The sequence below is a fragment of the Acomys minous genome (genome assembly GCF_964271855.1).
Source record: "Acomys minous genome assembly, chromosome: 12".
Lineage (NCBI taxonomy): Eukaryota > Metazoa > Chordata > Mammalia > Rodentia > Muridae > Acomys > Acomys minous.
Window position 1 is genome coordinate 46,785,066 of NC_140493.1, and position 18,167 is coordinate 46,803,232.

Genomic DNA, 18,167 nt, shown 5'->3' on the forward strand with positions numbered 1-18,167 from the left:
GTGACATGCAGTGTCTTATTCTCCTCTAAGATACCAAATATATATTGTACAATTAATAAAACCAAGGTAAGACCTGGACTTCCTGCTCCCCTAAAATCGCACTGCATACACATATATGTATGGTGATATTGGGTGACCAGGAACTCCAGATCTTGCGTCATGTAGAATCCACCAGAAGCAACCATCAGCAGGCTTATTGTGATTCAGAGGTCTCCCTTTTGGATTATTTGTGCTTCACTCACAGGCGGCTGCTGCAAATGTCCAGTACTGTGAAGATGATCTTGACCCTAGGCTGGAATGTAGGGCCGGCTAGCCTTCAGAGAGCTGCTTGCAGACATTTTTCGTTAATTAAATAACTGGGCACATATTTACTTTGTGATGTGTGCCTTTTAGTAGTAAAATAGAACTAGAAACATTACATCATGGAAATTTATAATTGAAATAAATGTCAGAATCATCCTTTCAAATCACATGTTATATTTGGGGAGAAGAATAGCTCCATGAGGAATTAAAGGTAGAGATGTGTAGGCTGAGATGTTCCATCTTGTTGATGAGGAAAAGTTTAACTGAGAGTGACTTGAGCCTTAGCCAGTGGCTTTATTGCAATAATTTAGGTATATGACTCCATAAGCACCTTATGATGGCTTATTGCTTGTCTTAGTTCACCATAAGGGGGCAGTTGGCAATTGTCCAGACTCCTTACCTCTTTAGTCTCTATGGTTTGGTCTCAGTCAGTGATCCCTAGCTATGATGAAACACCATGATCAAGGCAACTCATGTAGCAGAAAAGCATTTAATGGAGGGCATGCTTACAGCTTCAGATGGTTAGTGCAGGATAATCATGGTGGGGAGCATGACAACAGTTAGGGAAAGAGAGAGAAAGAGAGAGAGAGAGAGAGAGAGAGAGAGAGAGAGAGAGAGAGAGAGAATTACTCCATCAATATACTTCCCCCAACAAGGCCACACTTCCCAGTCCATCTAATCTTTTCAAATAGTGCCACTCCCTGGTAACTAAGCATTCAAATATGTAAGTCTTTGGGACCATTCTTGTTCAAACCACCACAGATGCCTCTGGCTTCCTTACAGCGCAGCGTTTCAGTTGCAAAAAGTACAGGTGTTCCTGGTTCCGTCCACTTATAGTTCAGCTCACATGAACAGGGCAGAGGACCCAAGGGCACGCCATGCTTCTCTGAATTTCAGTTTATGGATACAGCAAAAGAGATGGAAGCAAATAGAGGAAGCAAAAAAAAAATATTAGTCACAAGAAGAAAATCTGATGATGAGGGGAAAGTCAATTAGCCTTAATCTGAAAAAAAAAAAGCCGACTTCAACTTAAATTGATTTCAAATAAAACGCTGTATTTATGAGATGACTTAGATAATGGAAAGTTATGCTTGCATTAGGCATTAGTGTCTTTGAGTAAAATCTAGGCTTCTGCAGTTCTGTCTCCTGCATCTAGCATTGTCCCCACTTAGGACATCCAAATCAAGTTCCTAGAAGTGAAAATGCATCACATCATGTGCATCCTATAATACCTCATCGATCTGTGCTTCAGATGGTTCAATGGGCAAATGGTACCTATGAGACAAAGGATAAAGTCCAAAGTCTGGCTTCAACCTACCTAAGTATTCTTGTGGCCATGACAGAATACCTGACAATAAGCATTCTAAGAAACAAGGGGTTTATGTGGCCCACAACAGAAGAGAATACAATTCTTCATGGAGAAGATATAGTGCTGGGAGTGGCTCTCCACCTGGGTAGTGGGATTACTCACACCTGGGCAGTGGGATTACTCACACCTGGGCAGTGGGATTACTCACACCTGGGCAGTGGGATTACTCACACCTGGGCAGATGCAGAAGCAGAAAACAAGAGAATCCTGGCACACACCTATCTTTCTCCTTTATTCACTTTGGGCCTCCAAACCATTGGGTTGTACGACCCATATTCACTGTGTGTCTTTCCTCCTCTCTGAAAACACCCTTACGGATAAGCACAGAAGGTTTTCTTGGGAGACTAAAAAATCCATAGATGTTGATTAGAGAGGTGAGCCACCACACCACACAGGACTGCTCACCCTGGCTTTTGCCTAGTAGTCTCCTCCGCCCATCTGCTCCCCACCCCTCTCTACGCTGTCCCACCCCAAATACCAATTTATTTCTATACCTTCCACCTTTCCTTATGCTCTGCCCTCGGAAGTCTTTGAAAGGTTGCCCTTGCAAAGCTCCCCTGCTTGGTCTCCCAGGAACACAGCGACTCATCTTTCCATATTCAGCTGAGCACTGTCTTTTCAAGAAGTCTCTTTTGACCTCCCCACCCTAGTTTTGATTCTCTGATTCACTCCTTTGGAAATCCTTACACCGAGCCTGACACAGGCTTCTTTTCTTCCTCACAGAAACTGGGTGGCATTTTTTTTTCTCTAAGTTTCAATCCCTGCCTCATCCCCTTCAAACACAAACTAAAAGCTACCTGTATCCAGAATTTATGAAGTTTCAACTTTGTATCTTTAATACTTATCATAATATTGTCAGTCAGTCATCTTATTAAAAATTACAAGCCCCTTTCATGTACCTTGTACTACACCAGTAGACACAATAGAGGCAAAGACAGGAGAGTAGCAGAAGGTGATTGGCTTTTGTGTTTGTTTTTAATTGTTATCTTTTTTTGTTGAAATTTGCTATTAACCAGTGGTATTTATTGTTAAGTAGCAGTATATTAAATATTACAAATGTCACCCTTCCTTGCAGGATTGTGCTATGAGCATTCACCAGGATGGAAGACAACTGAGAGAATGAAATTTGAGTAGAAGTGATGTGGGTACCTTCTGACTCATTATTTTAAAGGCAAGGGGAGCCCTTCCTCTTCTTCTTTCTTCATGTGGCTTGGCTATAACCACAATGGTATGCTGTTCCGGATCATCAGGTGGAAATTTCCGGTTGAGGACAGAAGAAGGGGTTAGAACTGTGATGTTGCTTCATCCTCCAGCCTTCAAGCCATTTATGAAGTCCTTCTAAATCTATGAAGAAGAGAAACTACCATACAACATGTTCAAAGAATGCACCTGGGTTGCCCTTTGTTACAGCAGCCTATGCTATGTTTGTTTTTGTAAGGGTCAGGTAAATCTGGCCTTGAATTTATCTAATATACACATGTGAACACATGGCTAGGTGAAGGTATATGTGAGTAAATAAATAGTTCAAGGACTAGCAAAACTTAGCTATAAAAAAATAAGTAATTTGTCACAACAGGCAGAGCATCCACTGCTATTAACTTAAGTGCTATGGCACCAAAAGCCGTGGGCTGAGGCCTCTGCTTACGACTCCTCCAGCCATTCCAATCACATGCAAATCACGGAGACTCTTTCCTTCTTCCTCTGCACGTGGCCTTATTTGTTCCCCAGTAGGCTTTTCCCTAGCCATCACTTTAATTCATATCCCCGTTACCTGTTCCCTTAGCCATGGCACTGGAGAGTAAGCTAGGCACTCCGCTCTGCAGGCTTCCCCAGAACGGTTGCCATGGCAATTTTTCCCTGGCATAGTACTGATCAAAACCTTCAGGGGCTCCCTATTGATTTCAGGTAAAAGGCCAGCCTCTTTAAATTAGCTCTGTGCTTTGGACTACCCCACTTTCCCAGGCTCACCTCCCACTTACGTGCTCATCCATGCTGTTCCTCCGTCCTGTGACACGCTTGCTGCTTCTGTTCTCTAGACCTGTTTTCCAGGTAGTCTCCTTCTCCTAGAATGACTTCAGCCACCCTTGTAGCCACTCGTGCCTGTTAAAACTTTATCCTTCCTTCAAAGGACAACAAAACCCCTGTGTTATTTTATTTTATTTTACCTTGTATGAGTCTTTTTATTTCTAAGCTTTTGAACCAAAAGATCACTATCCTTTCTAGGACTTTTTCATCTTTTGCATTCTCAAAATGTCACTTAGCACAGCTGGATCAGGGTATCGTTCATGGTAGAGTGGAGAGAGGATAGTTACCAACATTAACACCATCAGCCATAATAGCATTTAGCCATTTGTAAAGTGCTCATAAGGCATCAGGTCCTATCCCATGTGCATTATGTGCAGAAAAACACACCAGTCCACAGTAATCCTGTGGGGGTAGCACTACTTGGAAACTTAGAAAGCCATCAGCCAGAGTAATTGAGTCATTTACTCTGGGTGACCTGCTGGGATTTTGAATCTTAGGCATTTAACTCAAGCTATGAGCATACTTAAGGCATTTCATCTCACTCAGTCTTAGTGTTGGCATCCCCCAGCAGTTGCACTGAGGCTTTTTGTGTGGCATGATATGTGGGAAGTGACCAGTCCAGTTGGTACACAATAGCTGCTTAATTCATGCAAGCTCCTTGCCTTCAGAGCTGCAAGAGTTTGTTTACTCTGAAAATGCATAAGTGTTGGACGTTAAGGCCATAGTCTGTTCAGTGCTTCTCAACAGCAAGGAGAGCGGCATGGCTGACTGGGACATAGGATATTAGGTGTCTGCTGACATTCCTTTCTTCACTATGGCCTGAGGAGTGGTGGCTACAGCACCTGTTATAGCTATAGCTGTAGCATATGTTAACTAAAGACACAGTTCAACCCATTTCCAATGCCTTTCTTAAAGCTGGACTCGACCAGGAATCACAGTTCTGTCCTTAGTGCATGAACAAAAGAGACCAGGCCAAAGTTGAGGCACCAGAGTATGTGAGAAAGTAATATCCCGCTCTCCACTCTACTGTGGAGAATGTTCTGACCATTGTCTAGATCTGGGTAGGGGTTTAAGGTTTACCGCCTGTATTGTCCTTGGCTGGTGCCTTAGTTTGAGCGGGACCCCTGGGCCCAAATCTGCCTATCATAATGTTCTACTTGTAGGCTTCTACTGGTGGCACTCAGAGGAAGGACAGCAGGTTACCAAGAAGAGACTTGATACCCTATGAACATTTACAGGGGGAGGTAATCCCCCTCAGGAACGGTCATAGGGAAGGGGAATAAGGGGGAAATGGGAGGGAGGGAAGAATGGGAGGATACAAGGGATGGGATAACCATTGAGATGTGACAAGAATAAATTAATAAAGTAAAAAAAAAAAAAAGAGAGAGAGACCAGGCCAGTGTCTGTCCTTCTCATTTCCTTCTTCCTGTCACCAGGGATAAGGATAGGATGGTTGATGCTTATAGAACATGCAGAGAGATAAGTATCCTAAGGATGGCTTATGATGGATGCCATGGGAAGGAGTCTGTTCACAGTCACATATATGAAGACAATGGGTAAGAATAGATTCACTTTTATATCTCTAAACTTCTGTGTCTTAGTCTATGTTACAGACATGAACTCATACTCCAACTAGTATCGTCACAGGCTCTCAGGGGAATTCCACAGCATTGCTTACCGAGCGACCCTGGAGAGGGCACATCAGCAATGGCGCCTGTGTTATAAGGTAGAAATGGGACAATATATATTTAATCCACAGTTCTTGGCATGTGCTAGGGGTCAATACAATTTAATGATGATTATTATGACGAGTCAGGCCGAATTGCAGCTTTCCAGATACCCCTGTGCCTGGTTGGGGGGTGCTGGTTCTGCTCCAGAAATAGCTGGTGTGATGATCTCATCCTCCCATGTTTACTGAAGCCTCTGCACAAATACGTTTCTCTCCAGTCCCTCTGGCTGATGTCATCCTTGCCCTCCCTCCTCTGGCTTTGTGCTAAAGCACAGCATGGCTCATCTCATCCTACAAGGAAAGCAGAGAGGAAAGTCACAGCCCACTGTCACCATGACACACTCTAAAATGGTTGATGGACTGCACAGTTAATGCCCAGGAAAGATGCATTTTTTACCGAGTGACTCCCAGAGCCTAGAACTTAAGTGGGTACCACCCAACTCATGTAAATCCTCACGTGTCCCTGTGTGGTCACTGACACAACTGCCCAGATGGTAAAATGGAATATGAGAATGTGAAATAAATAGCCCAGGGCCACACAGCTGGGCAGTAAAGGGGTAAATGGCAAGGAACAGTAGGGAACCTGTCTTCCCTCAGACATGTGAGCACGAGAACACCAGTGTGCACAACTTGGATTCCTTTTGGAATTTAGAGGTAACCCTTCTTTGGCAAATGTTCCTGTTCACGGCTATTTGCCTTGCAGCAATGAAGCTCTGGGAAGCTCTTCTCCCAGAGAGAGCTGAGCATGAAGGCTCCTGAAGGAGATAGCCCCAGGCTCTCCAGCTGCTACAGCAGCTTCTGTGTCTCAGCTGCATTCTCTCTGACTCTCCAGCTTATATATGAGTTTAAGGAAGAGAGTTGCCACCCTGCACCCCCGCATTCAGAAATAGAGATTTAAATAAATAACAATAACAACAAATAACCTATGAGAGGTGCTGTTTATTAGACTGAGAAAAGATGCCAGTGTTCCCTGAGCAGAGAGCTCTTGCCGTAGGGCACCAGGGGATGGTCTCAGGCCTGCAGCAGCGAACAGCAAGGAGACACCACCAAGCCCAGAGAAACCACACAGGCAAGCTGCTGTCCCCACATACCTGAATTACAGGCTAGTATCTTAGTTATGAGCTGTGCAGTATTTGGATTGTATTTGATGCCTTTTGAGAAAATAAAAATCACCGTTGGTAGAAACAAAAACAAACAAACAAAAACAAAAAACAAAAAAGCCTGAAAGTACACAGGCATGAGATGAGTTCCGTTCAGGGGAAGAAGAGCCCTGGGCCCTCAGCCCTGCTCCCCTTTTGTGAGTTTTTGGGCCAATTTCCTTTTGGAACCTCAATGTTTCTTTTTGCAATTGCAGAAACCAACTTTCAGTTTCAAGGCATGATGTCATTGTCCTTATATCACATTCAGAAATCTCCCAGCAGACCTAGCTTCTCACCCTCTTCTGGCAGAAAACATGACGTAAAAGAAAAGAATCATTCAGAAGTTATGCTGTGAGGGCACATGTAAACCAGCGTTTCTCAGACTAATGCCTTGATTAAAATGTGCTCCCAGGGGCTGGGAAGATGGCTTTGTGTAAAGTGCTTGTGCAATCCTGACGGCCTGAGTTCAGATCTGCAGAACACGGGTCAAGATAGATGCCTCAGTGTAATCCTTGGGGTTGTCTCGAGACCTCCCAGGGTCATTTGATTTGGATGCGAGTGCACACACATTTCTGTGTGTAAGGAACCTGACAGCTCCTGAGCAACAGGAGAGATGACTGACTGTGATGTCAATGTTCCATATTCACAGCAACATAAACAAATTTGGTCGGGTACAGAACATTTCAGTGTATTCGCTCTCACTGGAACCTGTAATGAAGGTTCCACTAGGCCACTCATTAGTAATGAGGTCCATAAAACACTTCACACATTATCACTATTTTAAGCCAGGTTAACCCCAAATTTGACGTCCTCTTGTTTCAGCCTCAAGTGCCACATTTTCCGGAGGGTACCACCACACATGAGGCAAAACAGTCTCTTAAATAATGCAAATATAATTGTTCCCCTCTTACCAATGGTCCTCCTCTGAAACACCGCTGTAATTAATTTGGTTTTGGTCTCTTGACCCCCAAAACTGGGTGCAGCCGGAGGTGAATCCAGCAGATGTCCCATGGCTGATGGCTTTATCCCAAGGCTGCTGCTAAAGATGCTCTCTGACCCAGGCCTCCTTAGCTCCAGCTGGTAGCACTTTGTCACTCTAACAGACTCATTAAAGCAGCTGAGGGCAGAGATGACCCCAGGTCTAGATAGCTGGGGAAAGATAGATGCTTCTCATTTTAAAGCTCAGCAAAATGGGTTTTAGAAAAGCCCTAAAGAGCTTTACAAGGGAAGTCTGTCAAGAGTCATCGCAAGCATCCACCTCTGAAACGGCTCCATCAGCAACATTATTTTTTAAATCCAAAATCAGATCAACACAGAGTCCTTGGCCAGCAAGAGCGATGCAGGAATCCTTAAGAGCAGCTCACATTTGCAGACATCCATCCCCATTTCTCCCTAGAAGAACCTCACGATGAGTCATCAGCCTTAGTTACTGGCAAGGGAGCCTCTTTTGGCTCAACATTTATGATTGTTTTATGTGACAACAGAGCACACATATGATTGTGGTCCATAAAGACTATAATGGCCATATGATATAGACGTAACGGTTTATGTAAGTGAACTCTACAGTGTTGAGATAATGGTGAAATTGCCTAAGGATGACGTCATTGAGCAAAACAATTCTCACAACACATTTCCGTGGTGATGCAGTATGTTACCGCTACTAGAACTTGACGAGGCTTTACTCTGCTCCACCCCACAAAAGCCCTCACAACTCAGTGAAGTGGGTGGGGTTAACATCACCCCTTCATAGCTCAGCACACAGGCTTACCTAGGTTGACTAACTTACATAAAGCCATATTGCTAGTGAGCTAGCAGTGGAGAGGGGTGGTCCAATCCCCCTGCATCTAGGCAAGACCAGACTGCGTGATCCCTCAGCTAGCTTCCCCTTCTAATATCAGCCTGGGACTCTGCTTCTATTTAGAAAGTCTGGCTTTCTCACGATGACAATGCCTGTTACCATCCACATATTTTAAGAGAAATCAACTTGTTTTTTTTCCCTCCTCTATCTCCAGAGCCACATGGAGCATTGATTCTATGTCCTATAGCCCTGTTTTTCTCTTCCATCTTCACTTTTACACAGAAAATATAGAGCTTTGCTTTCTAGAACCCAAACATCTAGGCTTTCCCCTGGACTGAGAGGATCCCTGTAGTGGGGAATTCTACTGCCAAAGCTAGGACCACCTTGACAAACAAGATGTTGGTCACCTTAGTGTTCAGCGTGTGGTGACAGCTCCATTGTTTTGTTATCTTTACAAGGTGTGTTCTAACCAATTACCACATCAGTCAAAACTGTTGTTAAATGTTTGTTTGTTTTTAGTACTAGGGATTGAACTTGGGACAACATGCGTGCTAGGCAAGTTCTCTACCATTGAACTACATTTCCACTTCTTATTTTACTCTTTTTTGAGGTAGTTTCCCTGAGACTGGCCTTGTGATCCTCCAGTCTGGCCTCCTGAGCAGCTAGTTTACAGGCCTCTGCCACCACTCTTGCCTAGTTACAACTGGTTTTTAAACATGGAAAACTACCTGACTCAACTAGGTTAATCAAAAGAAAGAAAGTAGGGCCTTATAAGTTCAAAGCCTCAGTGCTACACATACTCTAGTAATGTTGAGACCCTTAATGTACTTCTTCATGCTGTGGTGACCCTAATCATAAAATTATTTTGTTGCTACTTCATAACCATAATTTTTCTATGTTGTGAATTGTAAATGGAAATATCCATGTTTTCCGATGATCCTAGGTGACCCCTGTGAAAGGGCTGTTCAACACCCCCTTCCCAAGGGGTCACAACCCACAGGTTGAGACCCTAAGCATGGCTGCCTCTTCTTTTCTTTCATCTTCAATCACACCACCTTTAGGGTTTGCCTGGACAAAACTTCCCTGCTTTTTCAAGATTAGTGCTTTCAAAACATGTACTCTATAAAACGTCCATCTCGAAAGACCGTGGTCTGCTGTGTCACCCATTTCCTTGGCGTACTCTTTCATAAGAATCGCAGCCATTCTCCAAGAAATGGGTTGTAAACATGACCACCCCCGCCCCCTCCCTCATACCGTGAGTCCTCCCTGGATATCAGGATCCATGTCCTCGTTGTCTCCATTTCTGCTCCTTTCACCTTGTCCTTCCCAGAGCGCTTGGCATTTGTTGAATGAGTAGCAGTTGTCTTCTTTGTGAGAAAGGCGGCCCATTGTTGCGCAGCACACAGCTCGCTCTCCTTAATCTTAGGCACAGGATTTCAGTTTCATTCGGTGTGGCAATGTGCCCAGCTAGGAAGCAGCATCTCCCAGCTGTCCACGAAGCACGGGGAGGCCAGGAGACTAACTCACAGCCAAAGAGACTGAAGTGGAAGTGTCCCAGGGAACTTCTTGGAAAGTCGCATCTGGGAGCTGAGCCAGGAGGGAGCAGCAGCAGATTCTCCTGCTGTCTGCTTGGAACGGGAACTCCATATTGGACCTCAGCAGACTTTCTAAGCTATGATTCATTTGGAGGATGGAAGCCATTCGGGTAGGCAGGCCGATCAGCTAGACAAGCAAGCAGTTGGCTCCCCAAGGCAAGTGTAAAGCTGCTGCTGTTGGCTCAGTGTCTGTTCTCTGCTCTCACGTGAGAAATAAACTCCCCTGACTGGATTATTGTTGGTTTGTGTTTTTCTGTTGTATGTGCTATATACAACTGGCTTTCCTTTAGTTGTTAACTATTACATGCTTGAGTGAGAAAGCGTGTGTCCAATTGGTTTAATAGAGGAGATTAGGCTAGCCTTCCTGCTAGCTAGTCTTGAAACGGAAGCTTCCTTGATCACTTTCCATAGCTACACGCCTTTCAGGTTCCAGTTGAGCCATGAAGGCAAGGTCCGTTTTGACTATCAAAACTCAAGGCAAATACTCAAAGCAAAACTCACGGCACAGTGTGTCTACTGTGCATTTTCCAATTTAAAGACTGCTGTGAAGTCTGTTTGCAAGAAGTGGTGACATTGACATCAGGGCAGGTTAGTGACTGATCTGACTCATATGACAAAGGGGAAATCTCTTCCTTTAGGACAACTATTTATATTTTTGGAGTAAGGCATGTGCTGCCTGGCTTACACTAGGTAACAACTAACAAAGTTTCAGCAACGAGATGATGAAGAGGAGAGATGTTAAACAAAACTCTCAAAATACTCAGAGCTCTGCCTGCTTCAAGTAAAGACTATATACTCTGGCCATACATAAGACATGTAAAATGGTCCTTGTTTTCCAGAGAGGAAATGATGCCTAGATAATCTATGCAACCTTGTGAGAAATGAAAGTCATAGGATTCCCAAGACCCATCTCGGCCTCAAGTCTCACAATCTCACTCCTTATCATATCTAAACATTTATGTAGGAAACCTGTCAAAACTACATATAGTTTCCTATGGAACTCTGTTTTTTTTGTTGTTGTTATTGTTGTTGTTTATTTGTTGGTACTATTTTTTCTTTTCTTTTTCTTTTCCAAATTTTTTCATCAATTTATTTATTCACTCTGTATCCCAGCTGCAGTTACTATTTCTTACTAGTCCTCTCTCCCACCTCTTCCCATTTCTCCATCCCTCTCTCCCCGGAGGAGAGGCTTCCATGGAAATCAGCCCTCCCCAGCATATCAAGCTGCAGTTGGACCAAGTGCATCCTCTCCCACTGTGGCCAGACAGGCCAGTCCAGTTAGGGGAAAGTGATCCAATGGCAGGCAACAGAGTTGTAGACAGCCACTGATCCAGTTGCCAGGGGCCCCACATGAAGACTAAGCTATATGTCTGCCACACATGTGCTGGGGCCCTAGTTCTTTCCTGTGCATGCTATTTGGTTGGTGGTTCAGTCTCTGTGAACCCCCATGGGTCCAGGGTAGTTGATTCTGTAGGTTTTCTTGTGGTGTCCTTGACCTCTCTAGCTCCCCAAATCCCTCCTTCCCCACTTTCACAAGATTCCCTGCCTATGCTTGGCTGTGGGTCTGTGTATCCACCTCCATCAGCTACTGGACAAAACCTTCCAGAAGATAGTTATTCTAAGCTCCTGTCTGCAAGCATAGAAAAAATATCATTAATAGTGTTGGAGGTTGGTTTGATCTTGTAGAATATATCTCAAGTTGGTCCAGTCATTGATTGGCCATTGGTTGGCCCCCAATTTCTGCTCCATCTTTATCACTATACATTTTGTAGGGAAGACAAATTCCATGACCAAGGCCTTATGGGTGGGCCAGCATCCCCATCTCTCTATTGGAAGTCTGGCCATTTCTGGTTCCATAGCCCCTGTTTCTAGGAGTCTCAGCTAGGGTATCCCCATAGCTTTCTGGGAGCCTACCCTGCTCCAGGTCTCTAGCTTGTCCCAGAGATGCCCCCCCCCATGACCTATTTCAGTTCTTTCTCTCAGTTCTCACTCCTTCTGCCTTCCTCCCACATCTTCCTTCCTTCCTCATCCCCAAGCCTATCCTAACCCAATCCTCACCCTCCATCTACCCCCAATATCTAATCTATTTCCCCTTCTCAATGAGACTCAATCACTCCCTGCTTGAACCGTCTTTGTTACTTAGCTTCTTTGAGTCTGTGATTTGTTAGCATAGTTATCCTGTAGTATATGGCTAATATCCATTTATAGTGAGTACATACCATGTATGTTTTTCTGGGTCTGTGTTACCTCACTCAAAGTGATCTTTTCTAGCTCCATCTCTTTGCCTACAAATTTCATAATGTCCTCATTTGTATGTATAATTTCCTATAAAACTCTGCTTGTTTTGTGCTTATTTGTTTGTGTTGTTTTCTTTTCTTTCCTTTTTTCTTTCTTGTTTTTCTCTTCTTTGAGAAGGAGTGGGAGCATTCTGCTATACACCTTAACTTCCTGACCAGTCAGGATTACAGAGTTCACCAACGTGCCTGCCTATGAAACAAGTTCTTGAAGAAATTCTAGTTCTTGTTTCCAGCAGAGGCTTTTTTTCTGGTAATATCTTCTTTTAAAACTACCTTGGAAAGAGTCAGCATTTTTTAACAGTTTTATATCAGCAATTATTACTGGTTTTATTTCTCTCATTTTGAAGGCGACAAATGCCATCAAAAGTTATCACTCCATATCACACTTTTCATAATTATCCCTGTCTCGACATTGAGCATGAGGCAGCCATTTGACCTCTCATGCCTTGCTAGAATAGAACTTGGACCACAATCCAATTCATGGTGGGACTTTAGTAATAGTGACATCACTTCATATCTCAAGAAGGGTTATAATTACTTAGCGAAAGCAGTAGAGATTTTTCTTGGCTTTAGACTAGTGGGAAATTCAACTCAAAAACCTCCACTGGAAAGCCTGTTTTCCTAGATTACTTTTGGACTAATTTTCTTATCTTGGATTCCCTAGAAAACAGACTGAAGCTAAACTTAATTGGATGCATGTTGGCCCAAGAGAGGGAAGAGATGCAGAGAGAGAAAAATAAGGTAAATGTATGCTGCGCATATCTTCTCAAGAATGCAGGGCCTGAGCACAAGGGATGTCCCTAGGAAGACTTTATAAGATTGATTCATCAAAGTGAAGAAAAGCAAGGGCATATTTTTGCAAGCTTCTTAGTTCATGTCTCAAAATCCATACCGTAGAGCAAGGAACACATTTGAATTTTTAATTAGCATTTTTAGGCTCTCAAAGCTATCCATTAGGGAAACTAAAGTCTGGATGCTTTTGTTGGCTTGGACCTTAATAGTGCATGACTCCAGTTCCCCCAAAGGAAAGACCCCAATAAGAGGCTTAAAACGAGGCCAAGCCATGACATTATGAGGACAAAGCACTGTGTTCATGGTGCCTCTAAGCAGAGAGGGCACAAGCTAGGATGAACCTGAACAATGGCCACAGGGACGCCCTAGACAAGGCTAGAATCCGGATGACATAACCACCCTCCACTTCTCACCTGCCTCTCATTTTTGTTTCATTTTCTCTGTGCCCTGACAGGTGGGCCCTAAGGACTTGTCCTGGTTTGGTTTCTCTTCCTGAAATAAACACCATGACCAAAAGCAACTTGGAGAGGATGGGGTTTATTTAGCTGACCTGTACCAGTCCGAGTCCGTCACTGAGGGAAGTCAAGGCAGGGGCTCTGAGACGCAGAGGCAGGAGCCATGGTGGAAACTTCTTAGAGGTTTGTTTCTAAGCTCACATTCAGCTTCCTTTTTTTTTTTTTATTCCTCACAGGACCACCTGGCCAGGGGCGGTACTATCTGATGGAGTGGGGCTTCCCTTATCAACAATCAAGAAAAGGGCCCACAGACTTGCACACCGGCCAGTATGATGAAGGTTTTTCCTCATGATGTTCCATCCTTCCAGGTGAGTCTAGTTTATGCCAAGTTGACAAGAACTATTCCCCTTGTGGGGCTTTTGTTATCTTTTCTATCTGAGTTTATCTAATCTCAGATACCAGCAGTAGATGAGAAAGCAGAAGAAGGGCTTTCCATAGGTTGGTTTTCTCTCTGCCTCTGCCTGTGTCTAATGTAAATGTGGCTGCTCTCCTCTGTGCCTTTCTTTTATGATCCCACCAAAGATGGCTATTCTTCCTAGTCTACATACCTCAGGTTAGTAGCAGCTACCTGTCACTAGTGCCTTTTATCCCGAACAGGTCTCTGTAAGTCTAATATAAAAATCATTGAATTTCCTTCAAAATGCCACACAATAACCTTCTCTGTCCCATCAGGATTGCCTTTCTTTTTTTTATTTCTTTCTGTATTTTTAAATCAATTATTATTTCCATTTTTAATTTTTAAATGTTCTTTGTACATATTCTCTGGTATAAAGTGCTATAGGCTATCTCTTTCCCTTCCAATAGTGATGTTTTCTTAAACATCAAGATCGTTATCTTCAGTATGCTGTGTTCACTTCTTGATGACATTTCTTTCTCCTGCACTGTGCTTGGTTACTCACAGCATCACTTCTTTCCATCTGGCCACTGCACACGCTGCTTCTGTGCAGATGTTCTATTTCCTCTAAAGCTGAGGGTTGATTTATTGGCCCTTCTCTCACTGTATATCTGAATCCAGTTAATTTTCCTTTTAAGGTACTGTCATAGATTCAGTTGTCAACTTGATACAAACATACCAGCACCTAGGAAGATGGACCTTCAGGTGAATAATTGTCTCTGTTAGACTGGCTTGTGGGCATGGCTAAGGGATATTTTCTTGATTTCTGATTGATGTGAGAGGGGCCAGCCCACTGTGGACAGTACATCCCTGGGCATGTGGGCCTAGGCTGTACAGGAAAGGTAGCTGAGCAAGTTAGAACAAGCAAGCCAATGAGCAGTATTCCTTCTTGGTCTGTTTCATTTTCTGCCTCTAGGTTCCTGCCTTGCCTTCCTTCACTGGTGCACTAGGCATCTGCAAGCCAGATAAACATCTTCATGTTGCCTTCTGTCAGTGTTTTATGACAGTAACAGGAAGGAAATTAGGACAGGCACACAGTATGGGAAATGGATGTTTACTTTTCCATTTATTTAAAAAAAACAGAATGCCTTAAATGCACGTCGTATGTTGTATGTGCTACCTACCTAGCTATCTATCTATCTATTTATCTATCACACATGTGTGTGCACGCATACACACACACACACACACACACACACACTTTACACATGACAGCTCAGTTACTACCTAGTATTCATTAAATCTGAACCTCTCTGTCCTCTCTCCTCTCTCACACTAGATTGTGCACCACCTAGTTGTAAAGCATTGGAGAAGAAGTCTTGGGACTGGAAAGTTGTCTCCAAATCACAGATGTGGGGGTACTGGTGTATTGTTCAGTCTTCTGGTTAGAACATTTGCAGCTAAGCTGAGTATTAGTTTGTGAAAACTCTTGTGGCAGACTATGTAAGCAGCAAGGACACAAAGAAATATAAATTTATCATCTTCCACCTCAGGTCCTAAAAATATAAGACCACATGCCTTCTTGAAGCCATAGAAATTGTGCTAAGTTGAATAGTGATCATCTCCCCCCCCCAATCCATGCCTATCCCAAATCTCTAAATGCCACTTATTTTGGAAATAGGATATTGAGGATATAATTAAGGCAATGTCCATTTAGGTTGGGTAAGCCTTAAATCCAATGTCTGATGTACTTAAAGAAGGAAGGTGTTGCTGTAGTTTAAACAACTATTTTTATTTTGGGTTCCTTAAATCTCTTTCTCCTTTCTCCACCCAATCCCCTCCAACACCCTAACACCAGGTAGGGGAGAAAGAAGGTTAGTGGGGAAAAGGGGCACAGTTTTCTTTAGCTGTTTCCTCCTGTTCAGGGTCATCAGGTTCCTTGGGGCAAGTCCAACCCTCATTTCAGGATATTACACTGTATCTTCTTCTCCTCACACTGTATCAACAGCAACCAGGAGCATCAGGGAAAGCATCAGCAGCCTTGTTCTTTCTCGGAGCATCCCCAGTCTCTCTCTGGGTCTAGCTTTTATCCCCACTGACAAAGACCATGCCCCTGCACAAGGTAGTTCACAGCTGACAAACATCACGTGCCCTCTCAGGAGGCAGTTATCAGATGGGGACAAACTGGAGCATCCCCCATATCCCACACCTAGGATTAAAACAAAAGCTTGTTTACATATAAACGAAAATTTCCCCAACAGAGAGGAGATTGGGAGAGACAGAGGATACAGGGATTGGAGTGGCATGTCTGCAAGCAGAGGAATTCCGAGAATGGCTTGCCTACTGCTGGAAAGAGTCAAGGGAGGATTCATGGAACGTGGAGGGCCTCTTCTTCCCTGAATTTAGACGCTGTTGAACTTAGAATCCAAGCTTACTAAGTTGTTAGAAAACAACTTTTATGCATTGTGATACTTCGTAATGGCAGGCTTCATGCACACTTATAGAGTGAATCCAATTCCTACATTGCTTACTATGTACCATAATAAAGAGCATACCAAAATGTTTCTCAATATTTATAATAATAAATAATTGAGAGCTGGCAAGAAGTTTGATGTCAGGCACGTCAATAGAAACCTGAGTTCTCATCAAGTCCCAGCTTCTATAGGCCGCCCTCTTCCTTTGTTGTGTCTCCACATCACTCTAGCCTTTTTTCCTACTGCCACGTCTCTTTCAGAGCCTGACCTTATTGACATTGTCTGTAAGGATCCTTGTGTTTACAGTGTACCAGCCCAGTTAGTCAATGGTATTCCCCCTTTCATCAACCCTTAAGTTAATCACATACACAATGACCTTCTGTCAAGGAAGGCAGCATATAGGTTTCTTTTTAAAAAAATATTTTATTAATTTATTCATATTACATCTCCATTGTTAGCCCATCCCTTGTATCCTCCCATTCCTCCTCCCTCCTGCCTTCCCCCTATTCCCCTCCCCTATGTCCCCATGTCCCACATGGCCAATGGAGTGAGGAGCAGAACTGATAAGGAGGTATTTCTCCATATTAAAGCTGGGCTGGCTTTTGAGATTGGGATATGAAAATGCCCTGCAGAAATCGGTCAATACAACAATAAAATTATAAAGTGTCAGAAGACTAAGAAAATATAGAAGCATTGTGACTGTTGCACTACATAAAACCTGTTTTAAATCCTCTTTTTATGCATCCTTTTCACTTAAAGGGATCCCATAGAGAAGTTCCAGCGGTTGATACAAGACAAGGTGAACAGCTGGAGACACTGCCACGGGTCTAAGTTTGCTGACACCAACAAAAATGATGGAATTCCTGAAGTAGCCATGAGGGAACTGCATTCAGCTCCTACGGCAAAAGTGAACTCACGTGTTTATTCTGGTGGCAAGGCTTGTGATCAAAGCACTTCGACCCACAGTAATTCTTGGCCCCGGCTAGGAGATCATGGTGATTTTATGGGCAAGACAGATGGATTGCTTACTATGTATAATAATAAATAGCACACCAGAAGTATTGCTTACTATTTATAATAATAAATGAGAGCTGGCATGCAGAAAGCTGATGTCAGCCACCCCAGTGGAAACCTGAGGTCCTCGTGAAGTTTCCAAACTTAGTTACAGATGCCATCTAATTGATTAAAGGAGAAACCAGGCTCCTTTGAGGAAGGACCCTGGAAAGTCAACAAAAATATATACTATAAATACTCCCTCAGTGCTTCCTGAGAAGCATTGACCAGAATTAATGTCCATCATTGGTACAGGGAAATATTCTCATCTTTGCAGGTTGTTGCATACAGAACACCAAAAATACTTGGGTCTCTGTGTTACTGAAGTTAAAATGTCACTGTGGTCTCCCTCCTGTTTGGGAGAAGGTATATGAAAGAGAAGCTGTAATGATCAATTTTGAGACCACAATGTTCCCACAGAACCCCACAACGTCCATGCCACTAGTCATCGATGTCCTAGAAGTTATAAGTCCATGACACATGCTTTCTTGATCCATGGAGGATAAATTATTAAAGTAGAAAAAAAACCCAAAGCTGGGAATAATTCCTTTCCCATACAGTAGCCAAACTAGTTCAAATGTCCTTATCTGTTTGCTGTTTCAAGTCTCTCTGTTCTCTGTGTATGCCATGTAAGGCGGCTAACTAGTAAATATTCTGAAGGGCAGAGTTCAGGCAAACATTGAAAATAATCCTATCTATCAGCCGCTTCAAACCTTATTTATTACACTTCTGTCTAGTGTAGAA

The 18,167-nt window shown here is 43.3% G+C and overlaps 2 long non-coding RNA genes across 3 annotated transcripts; one reads left to right on the top strand and one right to left on the bottom strand.

The window, feature by feature from the left end:
• Nucleotides 1-2,667: 2,667 nt before the first annotated feature.
• LOC311578419 lies at nt 2,668-9,698 on the bottom strand. Of its 2 annotated transcripts, none has more exons than XR_014772865.1 (4): nt 9,618-9,698; nt 5,376-5,717; nt 3,652-3,792; nt 2,668-3,016 (listed from the first exon to the last, which is right to left on the bottom strand). It is a non-coding gene; the product is annotated as an uncharacterized lncRNA (long non-coding RNA). The 2 variants fall into 2 exon arrangements; XR_014772866.1 differs by having other exon boundaries at nt 3,641-3,792.
• Nucleotides 9,699-9,824: 126 nt separating this feature from the next.
• Nucleotides 9,825-17,340, top strand: LOC311578722. The gene is made up of 4 exons (XR_014772944.1): nt 9,825-10,114; nt 12,920-12,996; nt 13,739-13,870; nt 17,130-17,340. It is a non-coding gene; the product is annotated as an uncharacterized lncRNA (long non-coding RNA).
• The last annotated feature ends 827 nt before the right edge of the window (nt 17,341-18,167 follow it).